This window comes from Apteryx rowi, unplaced genomic scaffold (assembly GCF_003343035.1).
Source record: "Apteryx rowi isolate R43461 unplaced genomic scaffold, aptRow1 scaffold_280, whole genome shotgun sequence".
NCBI classification, from domain to species: Eukaryota; Metazoa; Chordata; class Aves; order Apterygiformes; family Apterygidae; genus Apteryx; species Apteryx rowi.
The window spans coordinates 763,690-772,826 of NW_020449197.1; the positions used below are offsets into that span (position 1 = coordinate 763,690).

The 9,137-nt window shown below is 39.8% G+C and overlaps 1 long non-coding RNA gene across 5 annotated transcripts in view; it reads left to right on the forward strand.

Annotated features, from left to right (window-relative positions):
• Window positions 1–7,693, forward strand: part of LOC112967571 — a 10,246-nt gene extending 2,553 nt beyond the window's left edge. The window contains exons 1-4 of one of the 5 annotated variants that reach the window (XR_003254016.1): window positions 21–1,852; window positions 2,277–2,605; window positions 2,877–4,744; window positions 5,330–7,693. This is a non-coding gene — a long non-coding RNA (uncharacterized LOC112967571). Of the gene's footprint in view, window positions 1–20; window positions 2,606–2,876; window positions 4,745–5,329 lie in introns of those variants that run through there. The other 4 variants (XR_003254019.1, XR_003254018.1, XR_003254017.1 and 1 more) reach the window with 4 other exon arrangements.
• The last annotated feature ends 1,444 nt before the right edge of the window (window positions 7,694–9,137 follow it).

Below are 9,137 nucleotides of genomic sequence, written 5' to 3' on the forward strand. Positions count from 1 at the left end.
GCCCCGGTCCCGGTCCCAGGGGGAAGAGCCTGCCCGGGCCAACGGCGTCCCCCCTTCCCTGTCACCCTCCGCTGTGCGATACCTTCAAAGCCGCCTTCACCCCGGCTTCGCCGCCCTCTGCGCCCGCCCCGGCCGCAGCTGGTGGCAGGTGGAAGCAGAGCCTGAGGAAGCTGTGGATTTTCCCTCGCTTCGAGGCAGCGCTCTGGGCTCCTCAGGGCTGGGTGGCAGCAGCTGATCCCGTGCGAGGGTGGGGAGATACGCGTGGGAGTGGGAGCTTCTGCCCGTCCCTGGCTCCTTCTGCTCGACCGGCACCTCCTCCGGGAGCCCCCTGTCAGGCCTATCCACAGGGAAGAGATGGGGAAAAACTTGCACCCATATCTTCTCTAAGCAGCATCCAGTTTCACATATGGTGGGTGCTGAGATGGAGCTCCCTGCCACCTAAAACCAGGATGAGGTATTCTTCCAGACTTTCAGGATCAGTGCAAGTCCTATCCATATGCACAATGTGTTGGCAGGTGACATTTAATCTCAAAAAAAAAATTTAAAAAATCCTAATCTCCACTTGGAGATCTGTTAAATCGTTGGGAAAAGGAACTGTCAATACCTCAGACGCCAAAGGAGAAACTCTTTGAGTTTTTCATATGGCACCTGTAAGCATGGCAGTTGTAAATGCATGTTTGTAGGTAGAGGCTGATCCCACGCATTTACTTGGTTTTTTTACAAAGTACTTTTTTTGACCAAATGTACAGTTACAATGTTGTTTCACTGAGAGCATCTGTTTTATTAGGTCACAATTTACTATAGTCTGCTTATTTCACACCTGGGATTTGCACACACACAACACTTTATTGTCTATATAGTTTTGGAGCCAGTTTATTCTTCAGCAAATTTGCTTTTTAAATTGTTAATTTTAATCTGTCTTCTACAAAATACCACGTCTGATGAAAACGTCAGCACACTAGACTGAGATGATTATTAGTCCCACTTAGCAGATTTTCTTATTACCCTAGGAGTATAAAGCATTTTCAACCATATCCTTTGGTTTTGCTGTTGAAAATCAAACCTAATGTTGCTGTTGTCTACACCGTTTCCTTAGGAATTAATGCTTTCAGTATTGTACCCCAGCTATACTGGTTACCATTATGAGAGGCAGTTCCCTAACAGTTCTGCATGTACTGGTTATTTTGATGCTTGGATTTTTTGGTGTATGTACATTTATGCTCTCAGATCTAAAACTGCCGAGGCATTATAACTACTGCAAGCTTCTCATCAGCCTGTGGCTCAGCCAGCTACTCTGTACAGCAGCGAGCATGGGAGAACTGTGAGATCCACCCATACGTGAATCTATAGCAGGAAGAGCATGTGAGGTCAAAGTGCCATCCCTGAATGGCCCTCACAAGTTCAAATGCAAATGCGAGGCCAGGGCCACCTCATGTAGCTGGAAGTAAGTTTTTCTGGACACTGCAGTTTCAAGTCCATCCACTTCTCAGCTGTTGGAAGAAGCATGCTAGAAGATCCTACAGAACTGCTTCATTGTCCAGGTGAGCCCTCAACACAGTAAAGTGTCACCAGCTACTTTCAGAGTGCCTCTTCCTTGCAGCTCACTGGGACAAATGCAGATGTGGTTCTGATGGTAATGGGGCAGTGAGCTGTCTCCCTTTTCCTGCCTTTGCCATATTTAATTATGGGATCACGTAACTTAGCATTTCACAACATAAAACCTTTGGCTTTCAAGGGGAAGAGTGGAAAATGATAGTCAGCCATGGCATTAGCTACCGTGCAGTGTTACAGCTTTTCTGCCACTCTAAAACAACCAGAGAGGAGATGCAGTGCTACAGAGCAGCCAGGGTGGGTAAGTCACCAGCATCAAAGCTAACATCCCCCAGGAAATTATTACACAGTAGCAAGACTGACAGTGATATATCCTTGTTTTTCTTATCTATGTGAAATTTAATTATATAGCTCATAGGGTCATTAGGCACTCACAGATCCACATACTTGATTGTGTGGACAGTTACAGGGTTATCTTCACTGGGAAAGATTATCACATTTTTAAAAAGTTGTAGGTTGCTGAGTTACTTGATAGGTGCATCTGATATGTTGAATGCATGTTTGTAATCAGAATAGATATGGGCAGGACTTCTTCAACACTGTGTCAGCCAATCATATTCAAATGCTATTTATAAAAAGATTTAGTGAAATCAGATGATGTGATCCTGAATACAACCTGACCTGTTGTACTGACTGAAACATCCTCTATTTCGTTATCCTTCCAGATGGGAGAATTATTGTTCTGATGCCAGGGAGGAGAAAAGACCATCCACTACAATCTGTTCTCCTCCATGTGACCTGATACAGTGTGCATGCCTGGTTGAGCCACTCTGTGCATGCACAGCTGGTCCTTGAAAACCTCTGGAAGTTTGGGTTTCACTGCACAGATCAACTAAGCAATACATGAACTCCCACAAGAACGTACAGAAGTAAAATGAGTTTACCACGCATGGTTGCACAGTTTATGCATCTAAGTACACACAGGAGAAGGGCAGTCTGGAGACAGTCCCACTGTAAAATCAAATTATGAAGACCTGTCCCAGCTACTCCCCAGGTACAGAGCCTTACCTGTTGGCAGCATATGCACATTAAACTCGACACGATGTCAGCAATTCTTGGCATAGGACTGCTTTTGTTGCACATGTGTATTGCACAACCAGGGGCTTAATTTCAAGCTTTATTGCTGTAATATTTCAAATTATTCTGTATTACTACAGTATGAAAGAGAATATTGTTCTTTATAGGTTCTTATGGATTGTATACTTGACCTCCATCCTGTTCCAGTTAGATGCCTTTCTGAAGTTATCTTTCTCCTTTTCTTTCAGCTTACTACATTGTATAGATGGAATTCTGTTCTATCCCCTGGGAATAAGAATCATCCCCTTCATGAAGGTCTTATTGCTGGATTTCTGCTTTTCTTCATCTGTAACTGGTCCCTTTTGACCAGTCAGCTATCCATTTATCTTTTTGCTCTTTAGCACAAGCAATCATATGGTGCATGTGTGCTAATTAAAAAAAAATCTAAGAACAAACACCTGAAAGAATAAACCAGGACATACCTAAAGAATGGAGAATATGCTGTAAGACCAATGCCTTTGACAAATACAGATGGACAGACAGACTGTTAGTTTTAAGGTCAAAGTAGCTGAATTAAAATTCAGTCCTAAAATTTAGTCTTGAGATGTTTACATAGAGAGTAGAACAAAGATATTACTATGAGATAATTACTATTGGACTTGTGAGACAGATAGTGGAATATCATATCCTGTTCTGGGATCAATATTTGAAAAATAGGTTACTTGATAGTATAGTGTATCTCGGCAAGGAGAAAAGAGCAAGGCTAAAGCAGAGAAAGGATTAAGAAGAAACAATTTCTGGAAGCTACAGAGAAAGTGAGACTGGAAATAAAGCACGAATTTTAACTGTGAGAATGATTGGCCTTTAGTTATGTTCTCAATGAGCTCCAAAAAAAGCAGGCAGATTTTTTTTTCTTTGACAGCACACATGTACAGATGTAGAGAAAGTCATCTTCCTTCCTCCCCTGAAAGAAGTGTATCTTTTCTACCTAAGAAAGAAGGCATTTTCTGTCTAGAAAGAAAGTGAGTTAGCATAAAGCCTTTGTTCCTTACGTCAGCTCCACCTGTTTGCCTCTGCTGGACTCCATAGGCTGCTCCAAACAGAACAGGAGCCTACTGATGAAGAAGGAGTTCTTCAAGCCACTGCTGAAGATAACAACAGCTTTTTATCCTTGAAAATTTACCTCCTTAGCCTGCAACAACAGATCATATGTTAAAGTGGGCAAAAACACTTTTGTTGAATCAGACTGATTCCCATATTTGCATTCTACCACTACAATTTCTTTATGTTTCCAAGCCTTCTCTCATCTCAGACACTCCTGAACCACAGCTCTAGGCTTACCGCATTGATAAGGCATTGCACTATTTTTTTAAACAGTCCAGCTTCTCGACATATCAACTTGCCTTCAGTGTGGTCCAGTATAAACTCCAGATCTCTTCCTGCTAAGTAATTATTTTGAAACCATTTCTGTATATCTGTAGTTCATTATTCGTACATAAGCATACTACATTGCATGTATCTTTATAGAATCCCATCCTACTTTTCCAGACCTTTGCACCAATTTATTTATATCATTTGAATTCTAATCACAAGTGCTTCCACTGCATTTTCACTCCATCTCCTTTCTGTATAATCCATAAATTTGATAGGTATAATCATCATGCAAGTCATTAGTAAAGAATTGAATGGAACTGGATGAAAGACAGACTTCTGTGGAATTCCATTCAACATGTCTTTTCATTTTGACACAACCATACTCTTTGGGTATTATTACATAATCAGTTTTATGTCCGCTTTATACTATTTTCTTCCCAGCCTGATTTGCTCTGTTTGCATACGAGAACAGCTTATAAGACTGTTAAAAACCTCATCAGTCAAAATACATCACACCTACTGCTTATGCTCTGTTATAGAAAGAAATCTGAGTGGTTTGTCATGATTTGGCCTTTAAAACAAATTGATGTTGGCTGGATAATCATATCGCTGTTATCTTCCAGTATTTACAAATATTTTTTGTGTTGTTCCTGATTGCTTCCAGGCATCAGTAATTCCCTAAATACCTTTCTACCCCACTCTTGAGTCTTCCAGTATCTCACCCATCCATTAACCCTCAAAGGTGAGTGTTAACAGTTTTGCGGTTGCTTCAGCCAGATATCTAAACAACCTAATATTTTAGGTTTATCATCCACCAGACACTATTTGAAATATATCTAAATACTATGTAAGTTCTTGTCTCCCTAAATAAGCCTAGTGGCTTTTTTTTTTTCATTGTTATTAACAATGTTATTGTGCTAGCCACTTGCTTGCAAAGAAGGCATTATGGACAACTGCATTATCCAATATATCTTTCCCTTTGTGTTGACAGTGGATCAACACTTCCAKAAGCCACTTTTCATTCTGTTATGGTCTGCAAAATGCAGATAATATATTGGCTGTTCCTACTTACAAACTTGAGCAGAAATCACAAATTTTGCAAGTGGTAACTCTTGTGTTAGAGATGCACTTTACATATTCTCTATACAAACTTAGATTTTAACACTGAAATTTCTGCCAAATCTGTTTATATTAAGAATGGTTGAGCTTTTCCCGCTTCTACAGTTGAACACAGACTGTGCCATTCTTACTGAACAACAAAACATGCTTTATTAAGCACAGGTCAACAAGAGTGACACCAATTTTTCTTTGTGTCTGCTATTTTCAGATGCTGTAGACTGGATGCTTAAAGTGGACTGCATGTTGCTGTAACTTTTCTTCTGAACAAGACAGCGTTGGAGAGGAAGGTTGCTAGTTCAAAAGCAGAGTGTTTAAAAAACTGAACCATGGGAGAGAGAGAAGAATAGACTGGTACATACAATGAAATGAGATTTGGGAAGAAGTGTGGAGGCAGTGATGGAAAAGAAAAGGATACTAGAGATGGAAAAGAAAAGGATACTAGAGTTGGAAAGGCAGGTGACATTGGATCTGGAATCAGTACTGGGTTAGGGGTTGAACTGCTAAATTAAATGGAACTGACATCTCAAATACTAGAAAAAGGTTTCATAAATAAGCTCCTGTGTATTTATTTGGAGAGAAGAAGCAGAGGTTAGCCATAGAAGTTGTTAGGGGTTTTCTAATGAACCATTTACTTCCATGAAGAAATTATGACATTTTAAGATTTAAATGGTTGGTGTGAATACTGTCAGTGAGTCTCCTGAACTGTGTTTTTTTTTTTTTTTTTTGAAAATGTTTCCAATTTTTGAAATTGTTTCAGTATTTCTAAAAAGAAAGTTTTGGAGTAATATCTTCCATGACTTTCTCATAAAAGATTTAGATAATTAGTACAAAATATTTAAAAATATAAAAGTTAAAAATGTAAAACATTTTAAATCTGAGCCAATTCAATTTAGTATTTTTATGAACAAAAATTTCAGATTTTTGAATTTCGTCCTCTCTTGGGAAAAGAAGTTCAACTCTGACTTAGGCTGACAAAACTGTTTCCTGCCTACAAAAACTTATCTCTGGGCAAACTGGCCATGGATATACAAAGTAGCCTAAGATTAAAATAGGATACAAAAGATTGCATGTGTTTAACTATTAAGCTCCCCTATGTCAAACTTCTGCAAACTCTGTTTCTTTTGCTTGAGGAAGAAGTGTGCTGGTTTGAGAAAGAGGATGGGTTTTGGTTTTTTTCTCTACACTCCAAACTGACCTAACTATACTTGAAAATTTCTAGGCCAGGACAGGCACCAGTTACCCCAAAGCATGCTTTGGAGAATGTTTGTTATGGCTTGATGATAGAATAACTGATGCATTCAAGTTATCCTGAGTATCTTGGCATTGCTTGTGCATGTTTGTGCTAATTGTCCTCACTAGCTGCCTGGTTCTTAGGAGAATGGTACTTCTAGAACTAGGCAGTCATTGCTGCTTAAAACTGCAATTTCAGAGGTACTTCAGTTCTGAAGATACTCAAAATGAGGCAGCTATTGTACCTTAAAAGAAGACAAGAGCACACAATTTATTCAGAAATGCTACTTCCCAGATGATTTCTGAATAGTGTATTCAGTGTGAAGCACACTTTTTTATCACTTATGTAATACTATTTCACTAAACAGTCTCCTGAATATCACTGTGATACAATTCTACAGAATTTTGGGTTGCAGTGACCTGAAATTTCTAGGTCTGATAGTCAGACATTGTAATAGTGTAAAATAGCTGTTTCCTCTTCAGAAATGATTTTCACAATCTAGCTGAGGATAATTTTCAACAAGCAGCTAGTATATTTACATTTTGAGTTTTTTAACTAGGTTGATAATTCAGTTAGTAAAAAATGTATTTTACTGAAAATCAGTTACACTTTATTTTACTTAAATGCATTTTTTATTACAGCAAAGTTCTTGAAAATGTGGTACATCATTGCCTTTAAGTACTGCTCATTTATTAATACACACAAACACTACCTATTTATAAACTTTTCTTTTACACATCAGGAACCTGTTATATTCTTACTTAACACTAATATTTTTGTGGCTGCTGTCCAGGACTCCTTGTAATACCAACTGAAATTCTTTAGTGGTTCAATACATAATCCAGGCTCTGATCCTGGGAGTTAGATTACTACCCATGGGGAGTCAGATATGTATGCTGTAATTTATGCATGACTTTGACCTGTAAGAATGGATGTCATACTATTCCTGTGAGCAGATAGGGCCTAAAGGAAGAGGTGTAAGCTGCTAACTATCCATCATCAGTTGTCACCACAGCTTATGGGACATGTCACAGTAGAGGGCATGAAGAGCAGCCAAGGATAATTAAGGATGGCAGAGTCTTATTTGTGATCTAAGTAACATCTGACAGTATGGGAAGGACACAGGTTCACAGGCAATTTTAAAACTGAGCTACAAATTTGTCTAGGAGCTACATGTTTCTGAAATGACTACTGACTTTCTGCATGTGGTGTTTAAAAAGATGTGATCTGGTCTTGTCAGGCACTGGTTTGTTCCACTATGACTAGTTTTACCATACTTTTATGTGATTTGATGTTTTTACTCACAGAACGTGGTGTACAAAATAATTTGAATAAACTAAATTATGGTTAACTTAAGTTCCTAATGATTGCTTTATGAATACTTAGACTATGGACAGGCTTAGGTAATAATTGGATTTACTGAGACAATAGAAACAAGACAATCAACAAACACCTTTCCTTTCTCCTTTATGAGCTTCTCTAGTTATAATGATTTAATGAGATAAGAGAGATTGACCATAAAAACAGGGGATCAACAGATTTCTTACACAAATTGTCATCATTCTTTTACAGTTTATTTGAGTTGGTCATTGCTGCTGCTTTGGTTCCACCTCACAAAAATGAAAAGCTAGAGTTAGAATTAACAATATAGGGGAATCTAGTATTTCATACAGGAGAGTAGAGGGTGAAGGAAGGGAATGCTGCAGGGGGTCCCAAGGTACCTGCAGGAGAGAGAATGGTAAAAAGGGAAAGAGGGAAGATTCACGGGAAAGGAGAAGAAACAGAGGAAAGGGTTTCCTACTGTAGGATTCTCATGACAGTAAGGAAGACATACCCTATAAGACCCCTGTTAGCTGAGTTGAAATGACTATGCTGTCATAGTCATTGAACTAGGAACTGCAGCAGGTCAATGCATATTCACTATCTTACCACCTATACCATGTGTTTATGTAGCATCATTTTTACTAACACAGCCTGATAAATACATCAGCTCAACTACATTCACCAGTTTACTTCAGCTGTTTGTCTCAGACACACAGGCAAAAGCAAACAAGGACCCTTTAATTAGTGCTAAAATACCTTCCTTCTGGGGATTACATACTTGTAAGATTTGATAATCAAATGGGCATCACCTTGGCCCCTGTTATTTTTCTAAGTCTGTTTCACACCCCTTTCTGTGTCTCCTCCTGCCCATGATGTGTGCTATGAAGTCTGTGCACAACCACCAAAACTCACTGTTCTGCAGTGCTTTACCTTAACAGGGTCCTGGTTCACTACTTATTATTCCTGCCATGGGAACTAGCCAAGGCAGGATCCCGCAGGATCCCCCAGTTACTCAACTTTCTCCAGCCTACCAGATCACAGAATCACACAGAATTGCTGAGGTTGGAAGAGACCTCTGGAGATCGTTTAGTCCAACCCCCCTGCTCAAGCAGGATCACCTAGAGCACATTACACAGGATTGCATCCAGGCGCGTTTTGAATATCTCCAGAGAAGGAGACTCCACCACCTCTCTGGGCAACCTGTTCCAGTGCTCTGTCACCCTCACAGTGAAAAAGTTTTTCCTCATGTTCAGATGGAAGCGTCTGTGTTTCAGTTTGTGCCCGTTGCCTCGCGTCCTGTCGCTCGGCACCACTGAAAAGAGTCTGGCCCCATCCTCTCGACACCCTCCCTTCAGATACTTGTACACGTTGATAAGATCTCCTCTCAGCCTTCTCTTCTCCAAGCTAAACAGGCCCAGCTCTCTCAGCCTTTCCTCATAAGAGAGATACTCCAGTCCCCTAA